The following is a 20419-nucleotide window of genomic DNA, read 5'->3' as shown; positions in this document are numbered from 1 at the left end:
GGAGAGGATAATACACCTAGCCCATGAAGGACACAGGGGCGTAGTCGCCACAAAGCGCCTCCTACGCCAGAAAGTCTGGTTCCCTCAATTTGATCGCCTGGTGGAAAATATAGTGGGCAACTGCCACGTCTGCGCGCAAGTGGCACCCCCGCCGCACCCGAACCCTTTACAATCCTCACCGCTGCCAAACAAAGTGTGGGAAGAGCTGGCACTAGACTTATTCGGACCACTGAATAACGGGACACACGTGGTCGTGCTCATGGACGAACATTCAAGATACCCGGACGCCCAAATAGTAGAGAGCAGCGCCACAGCATGTGTCATTCCAGTTATCGACAGGATGCTCTCTACCTATGGCATCCCCAAGATCATAAAGTCCGACAACGGTCCCACATTCATCAGTCAAGACTTTCAGCAATTCGCAAAATACATGGGGTTTCAACATCGACGCATAACCCCCCCCGATGGCCACAGGCCAACGGCATGGTCGAGAGATTCATGGCCAACATAAAGAGGACCCTACAAATAGCCCATGTACAAAACAAGCCATTCAAACAGGCCCTTAACCAACTTCTACGAGAATACAGGCACACCCCCCACAGCACGAAGGGTGTATGCCCGGCAGACCTGATGTTCCGAAGACCAATCACCACGCGACTACCCGAGGACCCGAGACCACAAGATCCAACACCGCTGGAACAAAAAGCGCAAGCAAATGACACCGCGAGCAAAGCGAAAACAAAAGAGATCACAGACAGGAAAAGGAGGGCTCGGGAGAACATAATGCAACCAGGAGACGAAGTATGGCTAAGACAACCCAAGAACAGGAAAGAGGAAGCCACTTTCGCACCCACACCGCTGGTCGTGACACACAAGAAGGGTTCTATGGTCACTGCACAAAGAGATGACCACTCCACGATAACCAGGAACAGCTCGCATTTCAAATGAGTCAGACTGGCTCCAACAGGCCAATGGACCTGGGACAGAGATAGCGATGAGGACAGACCACGCGAAGAAGCGTATCAGGGAGACGGAGAAGAGTCAGAAGGCGAAGCGCCCCGCTCCCCACCCGCCAGGGATAAACCGACCCCGAGCAAGGCAACACGACCGCAGAGGAGTCGTATGAAGCCGATGCGACTCATCGAGGAGATGGGGTAAGAGGGGAGCCCCTCAACTAACGTGTTAAAAAGGGGGGAGATGTCAGGTTGCCCACATCGTTGTGTGGGCGGACCCCTGTTGGGTCCCACAGGACATGACGTCCCGGACGTGACGTCAGGGGAAGGGGGAGGGACGAAGGCAGGCTCGGCAGTTCCGCCGATGTATTCAATAAAGCAGGTTGTGTGAGACTCCTGGCTCCTGCGTATCATTCCGGCGCGCGCAGGATCATCGGCCCGGGTCCGCTTCAGAGCGAAGCGGAGACCCAACAAACCCTAGGCCTTCGAAGAAATAAAAACCCTTTCAAAGCACCAGAGATGTGTAAACCTAAATACCTGTTATACCCAAGGGTACAGTGAAAGGGAATTTATGGATAATAACCTAAAAGAATTGCCTTTCCCTCTTCAATCAGCTTAAGTGACTGGTCCTTATGATGTTCCTTAAAATAATGTTGTAAAGAATAAATCTAAGTGTAGAAGTGAAATTCAGACTGGTAAACCTAACTTTGCCATTAGGGACTTCAAGTCCCATAATCCTCTAAGTACTGGGCCGAGGAAGATGACTGAAGAGGTGTAGTCTTGCAGAGAGGGTCAGTTCATTACTGCAAATGACCTACACCTGAGGGAGACAGACTTAAGCTCCCCCCCCGCACTGCAGGTACAGGCCAGGAGGAAAGGAGTGAAGTGCAGCAGGAAGCAGAAGCAGAGTGGTTGGCAGCCCAAGCAGAAGCTGAAGGAGAGAGGAGATGCTGGGACCATTGCATGGCAGAGTGTAACTGTCGGTCCTGAGAGGGTCTGTTCCTCTTGAGTCCAGCAGTGCAGAGGCTGCGCAGTGGGAAGTGACGGCAGGAGAGGTTTTCCCTTCCCAGAAGCCATCCCAGGTGGATGGCGTGCACCCGAGGGCCTCAAGGTCTCTGGTGGCTGGCATGCACGAAAAAACCTCAGGAGCAACAAGGGCTCCATTAGCAGGTGGTGCAGGTAGCGACAAATTGAAAGAAGAGGTTTGCTGAGTTGCGAGATGCCACAAGAAGAAAAGTCTTGCAAGCGGCAAGAGGAATAGAAGAGCACATCTTATTCAGTGAGTTCATAGCCTTTGTCTGATCCCGGAGTACTCCTTCCCCACTCGCGTATGCAAGGCAGGCGTTCGGCGAGTGAGAGATACTTGTGTAAATGAAAGTGACTTGAAAAGCACTATTACATTTTGAGTTACTGAAACAAAGCAAAAGCAACACACGCAAGCAAGCAAGACTTCCAAAGTAATTTTGACTACCGAAGTAATAAAAAGCAGCGCAACCTCAATACACGAAAACCAAAAGACTAATATTTCAAGTGTGTTAGTGGTAACAACAAGAATATAAATGGGCAACATTGTTAAAAGTAAATACCTACAAGCTTTGTCCAAGACAAGAGAGAGCCATACCAAGGCAGTTTACAAAATAGCAGACACTGCCAACAGCGGCAGGGGGCTATTGGGAGATTTATAAACAGTGACACTTGTGGCTCATCCGTTGCACAACCAGTGGTGAAAGTAGGCATAAACTCCCATTATTCAAGTCAGGGGGAGAGAAGTAAAATACCCTTTTCCTATCAGTCATCGGTTACTGGCGTAGTCGGGAAGCAAGAGTGGCACAAAGGCTGCCCTTCTGGGAAAAGCGACCCAGAAGGAGAGGAGCTTTACTTTCAGAAGAGTATCAAAGAACACTAACATAAATCCTCTTTTCCCTGAAGAGTTGTAGGAAGTTTTGAAGCTATAATTTGTTGAACAATATGAAGTTGTGGTGAAACATTGATCAAGTGATATCAACCCCAAAAGCACTTGTGATGGAGAAATGCTGTCCGGGTAGGGTGTATACCTGGACTGCAAACTGATGGAAGGAGCAGGCCTAGCATGGGCGTAAATTAGTTGGAAGTTGAAGTGCTTAAAAGGGGTATGAATGTGATGCTAAAGATATCTGTGGCAAATCATCCCGACCAAGATGCATTTTATGTTGGTTGTGATCCTGAAAGGTATACCAAATTGAGTTAGAACTTTCTACTGACAAATTGAAGTTGACAAAAGGCATTTGTGGAAAATCATACTGACCAAGACACTTATTTCTGCTGTTGATGAACTAAAGAAGTGTTCAAAGAAGGGAAAAACCCTTCTATTTACTGATTTGGAACTTTTCATTGACAAGTTGAAGTTATACCAAATTGAGTTGGAATTGTTTGCATTTTCACTGTCCCTTTCACCTTGAAATGGAACTGGCTGCATTTTTTTCAGAAAACATACTTTCCCATCCTGCTCTTTCTGCCCCATCAGCGGAGCCTCTACTTTGACCGACAGAGACCTTTATCCGGATAAAATAGCAATTCTGCCCTAGATTTGTGTGTATGTATGAATTTGGCATTGCACAACAGTTTTAATATATTTAACGTATGTATGGTTGATATGGAAAGGAAAACAAAAGTGTAGAAAAAGGGAAAAAAGTAAAGGGGTGTAAATTGAGAAGGAACAGCAAGTAATAGGGACAAAGGAGAATTTGGGCGTGTAAAGTAAACCCCTTAAGAAAAAAAAGAAAAGAATTGGCCAAACAAATGAAAGGCAAATATTTCGCTCATTTTCAGGGAGTCAAGAAACCAGGTGCAATTTACACTTTTGATAAACAACAAGGTTACAGAACGTCTAGTGCTCTTATAGTATACCTTTTAGAAATACCCCTATGAGAAAGGGGATGGGGCAAAAAACACCAGCAAGGGTCCCAACCTGCTTCGCATAAAAGCAAAGAACATTCTGGGAACTGTGGTAGGTCAGAATCAGGACTCGTACAAGGAGGCATGCTTCAAGGGTCTTTATTATTTTCTACTCAAGTCAAAACTAATATTTCCATCAACAGATAGAGCCCTAATCTATAACAAAAATTGAAAGAAAGGGTGCTTGTCAAGATGTCAGAACATAATCAAAACTCCTCTCTCTGGAATCCTACTCTAAACTGTCACTCTCCCCATCTAGTAAAGGACAACAACAAACTAAGAAAAAGAAGAGCTTAGGCAACTACCCATAGACCGGGGTGGCTTCTGGCTTCCGACCCCCAACCCTGTGCCACCATCATAGGCTTTTGCATATGTTTTATAGTTCAAATCATACAGTTGTTTGGCGACTGGACCATTGCACAAGTCCTCCAATGCAGCCCTCTGTGTCTCGTCCTACAGTTCTTGGGGTCTTTCAGTCGCTTTTGCCTCTGGGATATTGTGCTTATTTGTCCCTACTCTGGGATCCTTTTGATCGCTCCCCACTCTGATGTCTGCTCCTTCTCACTCCCCATTCTGGGATTCGCTCACTCTCTCCCCACTCTGAGGCTTTCCACTTTCTTAGCCCGTAGTCTGGGATTCTCTTTCTCAGTTCTCCCCACTCCAGGATCTCTACCATTGCTCCGCTCTCTGGGGTGTTCCTCTCTCTCGCTCTACCATGCAAGAGTTCTTTCAGTCTCTCCTCTGTTGGGGACTTCTCTTTTCCTTACTCCCCCCGCCCCTCTGGAGTTCGTTCAATCTCTGCCCACGCTGGTGCTTTCCTCCTCACTCCCCACATGGGAACTCTTTCAGTTTCTCCTGGGCTAGTCTTGTTCTCATTGCCCACTCTGGGTTTTCTCTTTTTTTCTTTCTTGCCACACTGAGGTTTCTGCTTTCTCCCATTAGCGTTTCTTCTCTCTCTCCTTCTTAGACCCCCCTTCTGGGGTTTCTCTTCTTTAGACTTTCCTTTTTCTTACCCCCGGCCTGAGGTTTGTTCTTCATCCTTGTTCCTCACTCGAGGGTCTTCTCTTTCAGACTACCCACTCCGGGGATCTTATAGCCTGTCCCCAACTCTCAGGTTCTTTCGACCTCTCCCCACTCTGGGTGTGCTTTCTCCTCTGTCTCACTCATCCGACCGTCTCGCTGGTTGCTGCAGGTGGTGATCCTCATGAAGGGCGTTGGGTTGAATGGGCTCTCCTCTCGTCACAGAGCCACTTACGCTACTCCTCAACTGGGCTCTGTGGCGGGCACTGGGTGATCTCTTCTTCGCACGCTCGGAGCGGCGATGGTCAGGCAGCATCCCAGCTGCCATCTCCTTGGTCCTCTGGAGTGCTTTGTTCTTGCTCTCCCAGCCCCCCAGGGCTGCTCTGGATGTTCATATGGAGTGTTTCACTCAGTGGTCGAAGTGCTGGAAAAGAAATCGTGGAAGTGGGTTCCCTGCTGGCCTGCACCGATCCCCACAAATCTCATAGCCACGCCACCTTACACGCACAATACAAACCCCCAAACAAATGCGCCTGCTGCTTAAGGGTACGTTCAGTGCACTGCACTGAAGTGCAGGTTTCAACTGCTTCCTACACTTTTATTTTAGAAAAAAAACATTCCGGAACGGTTTCTTTTTAAAATAAAAGTATAGGAACAGTAAAACTTAATTTAAAAAAAGTAGAGGAGCATCGCCCCCAACGGCCCACGCTCACTTCAACCACTGGTTTCACTGCACTCTACAAGTGCACATCCAGGCCATGCACAGAGAGGCTGGCATTCTATCCCTCTCGCCAGTTCCTCCTACTGAGCTCCTTAACATGGCTACACTCAGCAGGGTCTGCAGACTGTCTCCTGAATTGGTTCTTTCCTGGACGCGCGTCCAGGAGATGGTTTCATTCAGGTCTCCAACGTCAGAAGCCAAGTCATCCATGATTAAAGGGTGGATGGAGTTATCAAACCACCTAGTGCCAGTATATCCCCAAAAGGGATTAGTGTCTGGGGGCGGGAGGGGGGGAGAAATGGTGACATCTCTCTGGGGGGGGGTTCCTGTCCCCTAAGGGGAGTCACTGTGTGGGATCCTGCTTACCCTGTCCCCGAGGAGGTGTTAAGAGTCATGGGCTCCCCTCCTCAGTCCCAAAGGACGATCTTTATAGGTCACAAATAGACCGGTGATAAATATGTTTCATGCTCGAATAAGTACACTGTGCACATCGGGCCTGGTGCTCCATTTCACTTTTCACAACCCTCACCATAAGAGGTTTGTAACATTGAATCATATATACTGATTTGACAGCCACAGGATTTAAATTTGAGGATAAAATGGCTGTGACATCAATTGCTCCACTGGAGGTCCTCAGGCAGCTAGATCTCAGGGTATGGATGGGTGTGCACATGCTCAGTTCCAAATCATCCTAAGAGAATTGAATAGATGTAAGATGAAAAAAAAGAAAACTACTGCAGCTTTCAACAGAGCGCTATAAACTGCTGGTGGCCTTGAGGGCTATCAGGTCCGCAGGACGTTTTTTTGGCAGCTACCTTACCTGGTGCAAGAAGGAAGGGTCAGCCTTGTTGGAAGAAATGTTTTGGGCCATAAATACACTTTGCTCTCTCTCTGCACAAGTGGTGCTTCAACCATTTCTTCAATTTACCGTGTTATAGGTTCATTTCACTGGTATTTGTAAAGAACACGTATCGATATGGCCTTGTAGCGGTATAGGATGTCTGCAAGGTGCATTTTCGCATGGCTGTGGGTTTTCATAGCTAGTAGCCTCTGGGTAGCAGAGGTTTGCATTGGGTCTTGTAAAGCGCTGCACAAGGAACACAACTGAACATTTGATGTGTGGTTTCCTTCCCTCTGCCACTCCCCACCCCCTCAATTGTCCCACCCTACTTTCACCCTGACAGCAACGTTATGCACTACACAAGCAACCGACACAGCTTACCATATCACTGCTTCAGGATCAATGAACACTTATACACAGAGCTTTAGGTGGGCTGGGACAAGCTTGGGTGGCGCCGAGCAGGCACCATAAGCTTCTCCAGAGCGTGTGCATCTCCAGTCAGCTACTAACCTGCAGCAATAATATTATTTACGCCTGGAATGGGCCGCATCGCTGTGCTCTGTGGGTTAAGCACGCAGAGCCGTTTCCCACATGACGCTAACATCTCTGGGGGATGCCATGCTTCCTCACTGCCTCAGTGGCACCCTGAGTGATGGGCGAGCAGATTAATCAATGCCAGCACTTATTGCAGCCACTTCTCTCACTGCACCCCTTCAGCCCCCCCAGCCAGGGGTGCTCCCTGGCGAGGCGGTTCCCTAGGGCATCCATGCATAATGGCACAAGATCAGCGGTTCCCAGCCAGTGCTCAATCAGGTCCCAATCATCCATTTTGTGCACTTGTGATGCTTGCACAAAAGATACGGGGGCATCTCCAGTATCAACAGGAAATGCAAACAGGCAATTAAGGTTGAATCGAACAGAAAAAGGTATTATTGTATGCTTATTTCTAAATTAATGGGCCTCTACCTCAAAGTTGAGGTTACGAAGTTGCAACCCTATGTTTTACCATATTCAATAATAAAGCAAAAACAGTTATAAGGGAATCATAATGTACCTCAAGTGCTCCTGGTATTAAAGACCTACAAAACAGAACGACATGCAGCACTAGTTACTTTCAAACTGCACACATCAACCCACAGCAAAGCTATCTTGCATGCTTCCTCTTTCCCCACTAACCAAACCCTGCCCATAACATAGCCTACAGATATCTATCCATACTAAGTGAACATCACTTGGTTAAAAGGACGCTCTGTATGCGCAACACAAAGCCCACAAATTCCTAAAGCAACCGTAGCTCAGGAACCATCGTAAAAAAAACCTGGGGTTACTACTGCTCTTCATCAACTCTTTTCTATCATCATGTCCAGTATAAACTGTGGGTATATGCGTGGCATTTGTGCTGGCATATGTGGCTTCTTATACAGTGCTTGGTGGCGGCAGAAAATTGGTTTGGTTACAATGGCATAGCCAAAAATATGGTTGCTTTAGAACCATAAATGGCGAATTTGTGGGGGTTTAATTTTGTCCTGCAACCATAACTTGCCTCCAATAAAATGTTTCCACTAACCTCAAAAGGTGTTTTTCAAGGTAAACTTAACCATAACGTCTGTCAGAAATGTGTCCCTCTGCTGCTTTTCATCCTCAGTCTATGAAAATCCTTTCATGATTGCCAACTGTTTTTTGGTCCTAATAAGTGTTCAGGTGAGTGAGGCTCTTTTTTTGTTCTCTCATCACTTCAGGTCATTTCTTTGTAGAAGTACTGACCAGTCCTTGTGGCTGTCAGTGCAAGGAGGGCTCTATAATCAAATCTACTTTGGGGTAGCATTCCTACTCCCTATGGCTAACAGGACAGGGGGAATCTGCCTCCCATTTATTTTTACCCCGAGTTGCAGGAGAGCATTTGAATGTTTGTGGGAGCTTTCGTGAGGAAAAGGTGGGACTGATTTTGTGCCATCAGAAAGTACATATAGCTTAATTATTTTCATATTGTCACTCTATGGTGTGCGGCATGCAGTATTTTTAACGTCATCAAGATGGCCACCACCAAAATTCAAAGAGTCTTCAATATCTATTATTTATGGACAGATTTTAATTTCTTAGGACTCATTTCAAATCTATTTCCAGCCCCAAAAGAGCAGTCCCAACATCATTTACTCTGAAGTCAACATTGTCTCCAAACTTTCTATCTTCATATTACGAAATCTTATTTATATATTTAATTGGACTTTTCACACGAAATAAAACCTATCAATATGAAATTCTAGCAATTTCTACTGGATTTTAACTTGTGAAATAGGAGGACTACACTCTAGCACTGTGTAGCATCGAGCGTAACAGATGATGTGGAATGCGGGATGCCGCATGAGAGCTCGTGAGTGGAATGTGGAAGCGCAGAGCAGGGAGAGAGAGGTGACGGTTGGAGAAGACTTGATACTACACGACAACGCTCATGTCCCTCTGCCCACATTACATAATATAATTATATAGAATTATACAGTTACAACATAATACCTATAGAGCTCTAAATAAACACCTCAACTTACTTACCTGTCATTGCCCTATTCTTCAGTGGCGACGAGGACGTTCACCAACGGCCTTTGAGAAGGATCTCTGGCCGATTGCAGGTAGGGGCGTGACAGCAACAAACTCTGTCCATGAAAGTGAACGAGTATTTCTCAAGGAAAAGTGAAGTGAAAAGAATCTTATACACGCGCATACAGTGTTTTAATGTCATATTCAAAGAAATAGGTAAAAATACAAGATAACGCGACAATCAACACGCCGGCCATTACAACCTCAGGCACAGATAGGAAATTGTTATCTGATCGCATCACCCTCTTCTTTGGACCAGTACTATTGAGAATTCCGAGTGACTGGAACTATTGGCCATCATCAAAGTCAGGTAGTGATCGGAAATCCTCATCTCATCATCTTTTTTCTTGTCACAGTATTTATTTTTTGAGAATTAACCAGGTATTTGGCCACAAAGAATTTAGTGCAGAAAAGAAAGCAAAGCCAACTCCAGTCAACCACAAAAAAAGTGTAATGAGACAAGATAATTAAAGTGGAAAGTAGAAGCCACACACCAACACCAACACGCAATCTAGATATCAAGTCACCTTCAACACGGCTCACAGAGGTGGTGGCGATATGTCTATGCATGGTGTACCAGCCCCCCAAATGTTCATGCCAGACATAGGGGAACCTGTGCTACCATGGAAGAGGTGGCTCAAGGTGTTTGAGAACTATGCTAGCGTGGTGTTTGGAACCAATTACAGTGTGGAGAGAATACAAATCCTTGCTATTACACTGTCTGGGACCAGCTGGTCAGGAGAATATGAGGATTTACCAGATCTTCTAGTGGGTGAAAATGGGGACATGAATGAGTATGAAAAAGCAATTCAAAAATTGAACAAAGACTATGAGAAGAAGATTAATACAATCTTCGAAAGATATACATTTGGGAAGAGAGTCCAAGAAGATGGTGAAACAGTGGAACAGTACGTCACAGCATTGAGGAAGTTGGCAAGGACATGTACATTTGACCAACAATTGGAAGAGAGGATAAGGGATCAGTTTATGCAAGAATGTAGCAGTATCAAGGTCAGGGAGAAACTTTAGGCTGAAGATGATCCTTCATTGGATGAAGTACTGAAAATGGCCAAAGAAGTGGAACATACTGAAAAGTGTGTGAAAACTGGAGAGCAGAGTAAAAGAAGTGTCGATCAAGACATCTGTAAGTGCTGTGCAACCAGAGTCGGAAGAAATGGTTACAGTGTTTGGAAATGAAGCTAGGAGAGCAAACACCAATCGGCAAATGGATGGGAGAATAAAGTTTGAAAGTAGGCCCAAAGCTGAAAGGAGAGATGTTCAAGATGGAAAATGCAGGATCAGAAGGAAAGAACTGGAACACCAGAACCGAGGTGGAAGTGCTCAAAGAGGAAGAGGTAGAGCATTACTGAGAACATGTTACAGATGTGGGAGCCCATCGCATTGGGCAAGCAGCGCAACGTGTCCTGCGTTGAAGATTATATGTAGCAATTGCAATGGTAGAGGTCATTTTGCCAGGTGTTGTAGAGGCAGACAAGAGTCATCAAATATTAATTGGATTGGAGGTGACCATGATGAAGAAGAAGAATGTGTCTTCATGGTGTCAGATGAGGGTGAAGAGATTGATGGTCCAAGAACAACTATTGCAGTAAACGGACATCCCATTGTTATGATGGTGGACTCAAAAGCCAGATATACACTGATTCCAGAGAGAGTATGGAAGAGTTGTGGACCAGAGTTTCTGCATGAGGTAGATGTTAGACCAAGGTCATATGGAGGAGCCAAGATTGAGTTAATTGGTTGGTTTAGTGTCATATTCATGTTCAAGGAAAGGCAAGCAGAAGGTTGCATATAGGTTTAAAAAATAATGAGCATCCTCGTTGTTGAGTTGGACACATTAGAAGCTGTTAAAGATTCGATTGGACCCCAATGCAAGTGATTCAGTGCTGCTAGTAGAAGTAAATGAAGCTAATATGGAGAAAATACAAAAGGAAATTGTCAAAGAGAATACCATTAGTTGTGTAAAAGGAGTTGCCCATCGCATCTTACTCAAATCAGGTACTATAACAGTAGCTCAAAAGTTACACAATGTACCATTGTCACTCAGAGAGGAAGTTAAACTTGAGCCGAAGAAGTTAGAAGATCAAGGGATCATTGAGAGGATTGATGCATCCGAATGGGTTTCGCCAATGGTGGTGGTCAGGAAAAGTTCAGGAAAGATAAGATTCTGCATTGATATGAGAGAATTAAATAAGTCCATTACCAAACATTCGGGAATTAATTTCGATGATGGGTTCGGCAAAAAAAATAAAATAATAATTCTACATTGGATTTGACTGCTGCGTATCATCAGGTAAAACTACACAGAGAATCCACACATTTAACAGTGTTCATTACCCTGGAGGGGTTATACCAGTTTTTGTAGAATGCCATTTGGGCTTATTTCAGCAGCCTCGGTCTTTCAGAAGACCATGTACAAAATTTTAGATGGAAAAAGTGGAGTGGTTTTCTTCCAAGATGATATCTTGGTACATGCACACAATGAGGAAGAGCACAACAAAAGATTGGAGAGAGTGTTTACAAAACTGTATGAAGCAGGAATGGCACAGAGTAAGGAAAAATCAAAAAGAAAGAAATTGAATATCTAGGGCACGTGATTTCTGGAGATGGAATTTCACCCAAGAAGGAATTGGCAGACTCAATAAAATCCATGGTAACGCCTAAAAGCAAGGAACAACTTAGAACCTTTTTAGATATGGCTGATTACTATGCCAAGCTCATTAAGGGAGGTTTAGATCACACAGTCAATCTGAGAAGCATGTTGCAGGCCAACAAGAAATGTGTGTGGGATGAAGAATGTGAGAGCAAATTTAACTTAATAAAAGAAGCATTGGCGGTAGCCCCAATGCTCCAGAATTATGTAAGAGGTAGGACGACAGTGGTCACCACGGATGCCAGCAATGTGGGGCTGGGAGCAACACTGGTGCAATATCATAGAGGAAAAGAGTTGGCGATAGCCTTTGTGCTTCATGTTTACTGAAAGGAGTGGAAAAGGCATATGCTAGTATAGAAAAAGATGCTCTTGCCATCAGGTGGGCTACTGAGAAATTCAGGAGTTTCATATGGGGCAAGTTTGAAATTCACACAGACCACAAACCTCTTGTTGAAGCGTTTGCCACAAAAGGTTTGGACAAAGTTTCAAGCAGATTTTGTAGATGGGTGTCCAGATTGCAAGAATTCAATTTCATCATGGTTTATATTGCCGGTATGATGACATGAATAAGGAATTAGAAGAACAAGAAATTATTTGAGAAGCATCAAATGCAGCGATATCTAGACAGGAATGGGATGAAGAAATTACAAAAGACAATATACTGCTCTTAGTAATAAAGAATGTAGAGGAAACACGTTGGAATAAAACTAAAGTGACAGAAGCTGGTGCTTTTGCATTTTGGAATGTCAGGTATGAACTATATATCCAAAGTGGGTGCCTGATAAGTGACAAGCGGGTGCCGCCGGAGGGGCTCAGAAAAAAGATCATTTAGCTGGGTCATGAAGGCCACCAAGGCATGATGAAAACGAAGCAAAGGATAAGGAATACATATTGGTGGCCTGGATGTGACCTACGAGTGGAAAGAAGAATCATAAACTGTATCCTTTGTTTGAAGAGTGATAAAGTGTGTGTGGGAGCAAAATATCCCATGGCCAGAGAGACATACCAGCGGTGCCCTGGAAGAGGATTGCTATTGATGTATTGGGTCCTATTTGGAGTGAAGAAGGTTCTACTTAATGTATTGTAATGATTTATAGGTTAACGAGATGGGCAGAATTGACACGACTCAGAAGGTGATTGAGTTTATGGAGGAAGTGTGTGAGCGCGAGGGGTATCCTGAGGAGGTCCTGGCTAGCAATGGATCTCAGTTCAAATCTAGAGAGATGAAGAAATATTTAGATGAAATATCGATTCTTCATAAGGTCGGCGCTATTTATCATCCCCAGTCCAATGGTGTAGTTGAGAGGTACAACAGAATAATCATGGATGCCATTAAGTTGGCATGGTCCAATGGACGAGATTGGAGAACAGAAGTGAAAGAGATGGTAATGGCTCATAGGTTCACACTTCACTGCAGCACTGGGGTCTTCCGGTACGAGTTAAGCAGGAGAAGAAAGGTCAATACAAAGTTATTTCCAGGATGGATGAATGCAGGCGCTGGTAGATGTGTTGATTTGAGTAATGTAAATAAGAACATTTGGAGAAGGCAGTTGACCAACAAGGAACAGTATGACAATAAGAGGTACAGGAAAGGAATGTTACCAAGTGTGGGGAGTTTGGTTTGAATCAAAATTCCAGTGCTGCTGAGGGAGAATGGTTGTCAATGGTCCAAACCAGTGGAAGTGTTTAAACATGCGATAAGGACCAGTGATGTAAGAGAATGGAACAATGAGAGAGTAATGGTCTTGGATGGAGAGGAAAGAAGAGGTGTGCCGAGTGGAGTGGATGGTGGTTGTAGGTCTGGTTGTGGTGCTGGAAGGGGCGATTCGGTGAGCGTTTTCCTTGTCAAAGAATACAGATATGCAGAAGGAAACTTCAAGAGAGGCATCACGGAAGTCATCGAGAGTTGGCAGGAGTTACAACAGACCTGGACATTTATTGGACTATGTGGAGTTTTAAATTTATGAGTGTTCTTTATTAAGGAGAGGGGATGTGTAGCATCGAGCGTAGGAGATTATGATGTGGAATGCGGGATGCTGCGTGGGAGCTCGTAAGTGGAATGTGGAGGTAGGGAGCAAGAGGAGACAGTTGAAGACTGGAGAGGCTACACGACGACGCTCATATCCCGTCTGCCCACATTACATAATATAATTATAGAGTTATAGAGTTCCAATATAATCCTTATAGACTTCTAAAGAAACACCTCAATTTACTTACCTGTCATTGCCCTATTCTTCATACTGTATTGTTGAAATTACCAACCTTGAGGGGGCGTTGTTGCACCAAAGCAAGATGGCCACCTAGGTGTTGAGCTCCGGACGGGGAAAGCAAAGAACCTTCGCGTTCAGACCCGCGACCCCACTGCATCCGCTTGAAATCGACAGTGCATCTCTATAATCCTATTCTCTGTGCCCCGGGAAAGTTTCGTGGAGAACCGCGCTGAGCTGTGGCTACCTGGTCTTTGCTGGGACTCCTTCTGTTCGATAAGCCGTCTGATGCCCAGTGGACCATAGCCCGCCCGGCCACTTGAGGGCACAGCGTTGCGGCCTGCTGCGGTGAGGGGCCTGCGTGACCGGGCTCCTTTCTCCCTGGTTCCCCGACGGCTGCCTCGTCCTGTTGGCCCGCCATACCTACTGCCATACCTACTGCGGATGCGACATCCGGGGACGCCAGCGACACCTTTGCTGAGAGATTTCCGACACTGCTGGCCTGCCGTCTGCGGCCCTGCGACCACCTGCACAGCTTCTTCAAGCCTGCCACTCCTCCGCGGGCCAGACGCCAGGTAGGGGGTGAGGAGGGTTGAGTGGCCCTCACCATTGGCTCCCCCCCTGGCCGGACTGTGGCCGAACTGACGCCATCGCTGCACCGGCCATACCCTCCCACACCAGCACGGAATAACTGTTCCACAGAACGGGCCTTCGGTGGCCCTTCCCTCCTCGGAGAGGTTCATCCTTAGCTGCATCCAAAGGGGAACCTGCCAAACCCGACAGCCGACACCTTCGGGGTGCCGGTGAAGTGATCTCCAATTGCCACCATGACCAAGGGAGCGGGAGCCGGGAGGAAGCAAAGCTTGCTGAATATTTTTGCTAAGACGCCCTACAGACCACCGACCGACCCTCCAGAAGAATCGCCCGCCGCCTCGTCATCCTCATCCCCAGATGACTCGCAAAAAATGCTCGAGTACATGCGCGAAGGTTTCACCACGCTTCATACCAAATTAGACGATATGAATGGTACCATCTCGTCGATAAAGGCTCATATCGAGAGAACAGATAGCTGGGTCGCTGAAATCGAAACAAGGGTTGGTACCACTGAGGATGACCTGGGCTCCCTCCGCGTGGCGGTTACCACTCTCACCAGTCGGGTCCTGGCGGTGGAGAAGAACCCAGGCAAAATAACCTCTGCATTGTTGGCATACCCGAGGACGACATTGGTGAGCCCATGGAGGAATATGTGGAACGAACTCTATTAACACTGCTGGATCGCCCCCAACTTTCGGCTCAATTTGCGGTAGAGAGGGCATACCGCTCCCTAACCACGAAACCCAGACCTGGCGCACCACCCCGCCCCATCATTGCCAGGATCCTGAATTTTTGTGATCGGGATGCCCTCTTACGGGCGGCCATAGTTAAGGGGGAGCTGCTCCTCAGGGGGGGGGGCGAGGATACATCTATATCCGGGCATTTCCATAGCGGTGCAGCAAGAGCGGAAAACCTTTCTAGCTGTGAAGAGGAGACTCCGGGACTTCAGGAGTTAAATACTCTATGCTTTTCCCCGCAAAGTTGAGAGTCGAACACTCTAATCAAACTTTTTTCTTCACCATTCCTGAGGAAGCTTCCAAATTTATCGACAAACACTTCCCGGGCTGAGCCGCTTATTCCCAAGCTGGAATGTATATCTAATCTGCATATTGCCGTGCCTAGGACGAGTGGGGATCCCCTGCGGGCTTGTCCCCTTATGATGGCACCCTATCGTTGGAAGTTCATTGGTTGCTGGTTTGTTCACGTTGTTCCTTTTATCCTATGCAATTGTGGCCCTTAGTGCCAACGCTGACTCATTGTTTCCAGAGGCATTACTCCCCGGCAAGACCCCGTCTTGGGTAGTACTCTATATTTACTACTATGTCCCCGAGAGTGGGTCCTCGGACTCCTTTCCCGCCCTTATCACTCGGACTCCATATTTGTCTCCGTAGATGGTGTAGTGGGACTCATGGCTGCTTCCCTCCTGCTCACTTGTTTTATTCCCCACGTGCCATGACTCCCTCTGCTACCTGTTTATGCCTCGTATGCTATGGTTAATAATATCAGATTGCATACTCTCCTCATGCACTCCCCGGTCCGGTGCGCCACTGCCCGGCAGTTAACAGTGCCCCAGGCGTAGATCCCTAGAATTTCTTGGTTGATGTGGGTTTATTTGGGTCTCGTCCTTCCGATTGGGGGAGGGATGTGGGTGGTGGGAGGGGGTGGGTATGTTATAGTTAAAGTCTTGACGACCACTAGAGGCGCCCAATGCGCTGTGGTAATGTTTTTTGAGTACACTAACGGGGCTCCGCACACCGCAGGATCCACTAGCTCCCTGTGGTTGGCGCCCCGTGGCAGGAATTCAAGCAGTACTCGCGTGAGTATGGCTAACACTGATGTGACCTTCATGAGCTGGAATATTCGGGGGTTGGGCAATCACAGAAAGATGAGACAGGTACAGCTACATGCTGAACATCATGGGGTGAAGATTCTATGCTTACAGGATCGGAGCAGTGCGAGCGGTTTGCTAGGCAATGGGGACCCCAGAGGTATTATACTAATTATTCAACGCAAAGCCGTGGCACCCTCACTCTGATACAGAAGAGCCTGAACTTCACATGCCACCACTCGCATATCGATCCTCTGGGCAGATACGTGTTCATTGCTGGCAGATTGCTCCACCAAGAGATAGCCATCCTGAATATATATGGTCCTAATATCGACGACCCTGAATTTTACCTGCACCTAGCTGCCCTCCTCAAAAGTTACCCCCTACTTCCGATATTATGGGAGGGCGATTTCAATACCATACTAGATGTCACCCTAGATAGGTCGGACACCAGACCTCGCCAGCTCTCCAAGGCAGCCTACACTATCCTTACATCCCTCCCTCGGCTGGCACTTGTGGATGTATGGCGTCTAATGAACCCTGATTCCCGCACGTTCTCCTTCTACTCTTCGGTCCACGATTCCCACTCCAGGATAGACAGATGGCTAATAACGGACACATTGGTCAGATCCGTGTCCCACTTGGCTATCCTTCCTAGGACAATCTCGGACCATTCGCCGGTACTCATATCCCTAAACTGGGATCCCGATGCCGAAAAAGCTAGGCTGTGGAGGTTAGGACCATACGCGCTTCTCGACCAGGCCTCCGCAACCGAACTCGAATCCTCCATAGAGGAATTTTCTGAGATTAATACAGGTTCGGTAGCATTGCATGCTGTCCTGTGGGAGTCGTTCAAAGCGTATGTGAGGGGGCCGCCCATATCCAAGTGCTGTGGCATCCTTAAGGGAATCCGCTCAGACATCGCAGCCAATGAAACGGCTATCCTTGAATCCCAATATGCTCACGACCATTCCCCAGCAACTCTGGCTGTGCTGCGTTCCGAGCTGGACAGGTTTTGTGACCTTGCCCAGCGTGAGGTTAAATTCCTAGACTCCCCCAAGGCGGTGAGGAAATATGGTGAGGGCGAACGCCCGGGTCGCTTGCTAGCCAGGCTGTTGCGCCGGGAGTTCGGTGCCCCCCATATCCCTGCGATAGTGAGACCCGATGGCTCGCTCACCACCTCCCCCCAGGACATCAACTCCCAGTTTCAGTTATTCTATACCTCCTTGTACTCTGCCCCCAGTGGTCCCTAAGCCCCAGAAATTGATTCCTACTTGGAAGCCCTCCCCCTCTCAGTGCTGTCCACCGAAACCAGCCTACTCCTGGAGAGCCCGTTTACTTCTGATGAGCTTGATGAGGCCATTGCATCGCTGGCATTGGGGAAGGCCTCTGGCCCCGACGGGCTCCCCGTGGATTTCTATAAATGATATAAATTGATCCTGATCCCGCAGCTATTGGCCCTGTGGGAGGAATCGTGTGAAAAGGGTATTCTTCCTCCATCTCTCCGAGAAGCGCTGATAACAGTGCTCCTTAAGCCGGGTAAGCCCCCCCACTCAGTGTGGCTCATATCGACCACTGTCTCTGATTAACAGCGATGTTAAAATATATGCTAAACTGCTGGCCAACCGCCTAGCCCCACATATGCTGCACATTATTCACCCCGACCAGGCGGGATTTGTCTTGGGTAGATCTACATACCTGAATTTGAGGAGACTCTTCAATGTAATTAGCAGAATCAGTCCCACCATGCAGGCGGTTGCAGCCACCCTAGACATGCAGAAGGCCTTTGACTCAGTCTCGTGGAGGTATCTATGGCGAGTCCTTGAGGTGCGGGTTCGGCCCCAATTTCCATGCGTGGGTCGGGTTACTCTACACTGCCCCGTCGGCAAGGGTTCAAACCGAGGATAGATGCTCTGCCCCCTTTCAGATATCCAGAGGCACACGACAGGGTTGTCCCTTCTCCACCCTCATATTCGCCATTGCAATGGAACACTTTGGGGACATGGTACGCCAATCGCACTCGCATAGGGACCTACGCACGACCCGCCAATCCAATGTGATCTCCCTATATGCGGATGACGCTCTTCTCTATATCTGGTCGCCCAACTCTAATCTCGCCTCCATGTTAGCGGATGTGGCTTGCTTTGGGGACATATCTGGCCTTAAAATAAATTGTTCCAAGTCCACTTTATTCCCACTAACAGATTCTACACACCCTCCAGCAGACTTATATGGCTTCAACTGGTCACCATCCAGCATCACCTACCTGGGGGTGGTGGTTTCCCGCCACGTGGCCAAGCTCAGCGAGGACGATTATCAGACTTATTTAACTAGCCTTGCGGTGAAGGTTTCCAGCTGGTCCAAGCCCCCCATTTCACTAGCAGGCAGGATTGGAATCCTTAAAATGGTGGTATTACACCAACTTCTGTATCGTTTTACCAACCTCCCTGTGTGGCCTGGGGATGTTTTTTCAAAAAGCTGAGTCAGATAACCAACACCTTTCTATGGCATTCGGGAGCTGTTTGCCTTAAACTCTCCACATTGACCACCCCCAAAGAACTGGTTGGGTTCAACGCTCCTGATTTCACCAGATACTGGATAGTAGCCCAATCGCAGTTTGCGTCATACTGGTTTAATACTACTGATTCCCCCCTCCCCACCCCAACATGTTCGGCTGGAAAAACTAGCGGTTTCGGACCGTGTGATAGGCTCCCCGATTCTCAAACCAGCACCCTCTGACCCAGACTCCACGGACCCGGTTGCTGCCACATCCCTGGCGTTGTCCAAACTCTGGGCAATGGTTGGCACGCCCCATCTGTTTCACGGTGACCTGCCATTATGGAACTTTCTCCCCGATGTTCCACATATCCCGCAATCATTCGTATCACACTGGGCGGATGCCGGCTTCCTGGCACTCTGTGATGCCTATGAACGGGAGAACTTTGTTAAGTGGCTGGATCTTCCCCCACCTCTTAGAGGCCGGCCTTCAGTATGGCTACAATACTCCTCACTACGGAAGAATCTAAAATCCAAATTCCCCGATTTCCCTGCCTTACCCCCAGATGAGCCAATAGTGGCGGAACTCTGCTCCTACCTCTCCTTTAGGGGCAAAGTGTCGAGGCTGTACTCATTACTGCAGAATAGGACGCCCCTCCCCTTTACAGGGTTGAAACGTGCGTGGGAGGAGGATCTGGGAGTTGAACTCACTGACGAGAGATGGTCTATATGTGTGGCCGCACCCACAATGTATCCTGTAACACCAAATTTAAATTAATACAATTCAAGGTGCTACACAGATATCATGCACCAGTAAGACTACATTGCATGTTCAGCACCGTTCCTCCCAGCTGCTCCAGGTGTGGCATGGATCGGGCTACCTACATTCATATGCTATGGCACTGCCCTTGTCTCACCCAGTTCTGGTTAGACGTCTGCTCCACACCATCAGATATCCTGGACTATACAATAGCCTCCACCCCATTACACTGCCTATTTCATGACCTCCCAAAGCTTCCCCGCGACTCTAAGAAACTTGCAGGCCTGGGCATGGTGTTGGCGGTCCACTGTATATTATTATGCGGGCTCCATCCTAGGGCTCTTACCTATGCACAGTGGCTCAGGTCAATCACATGGGTTCACGATATTGAGGAATCTTGGAATGCAATGCAGCACTCCCACTCGAAGCCGAGAGACATCTGGTGGACGTTTCAGGACTATATGGCTGTCAGGGCCTCACCCACAAACTCTGTTGTGTCCTCCCCTAGGGGCTCCCCATAAGTGATGCTCTTTTTCTGATATAAACTGTTGATGTCCAGCCTGCTGCCTCATGTTCTGTGTAGCGTAACTGATGCATGATACGTGGCTAATAATGTATATTGTTAACTTCATCGACTCATTGCTGGTGCCATGTGGCGCCTTGTCTGTTCTGGTGTGTTGTCAAGACAAATAAAGAAAGTTTAAAAAAAAAGAAAAAGAAATTACCAACCTTGAGATAATTAGCATCCATAAGTAATATTATGTAATTAATTTCTTTAATAAATGAGTTCTTTAATCAGGAG

At 47.3% G+C, this 20419-nt stretch overlaps 1 protein-coding gene across 1 annotated transcript in view; it reads right to left on the bottom strand.

Moving 5' to 3' along the window:
- HPSE (heparanase) overlaps positions 1-20419 on the bottom strand; it is a 366331-nt gene that overhangs the window by 319146 nt on the left and 26766 nt on the right. The gene's annotated exons all lie outside the window — the stretch shown is intronic.

Source organism: Ambystoma mexicanum, chromosome 6p, assembly GCF_040938575.1.
Source record: "Ambystoma mexicanum isolate Mex_15411 chromosome 6p, UKY_AmexF1_1, whole genome shotgun sequence".
NCBI lineage: Eukaryota > Metazoa > Chordata > Amphibia > Caudata > Ambystomatidae > Ambystoma > Ambystoma mexicanum.
The sequence above is the reverse complement of the archived record's forward strand: the minus strand, read 5'-3'. Positions and strand labels throughout refer to the sequence as shown.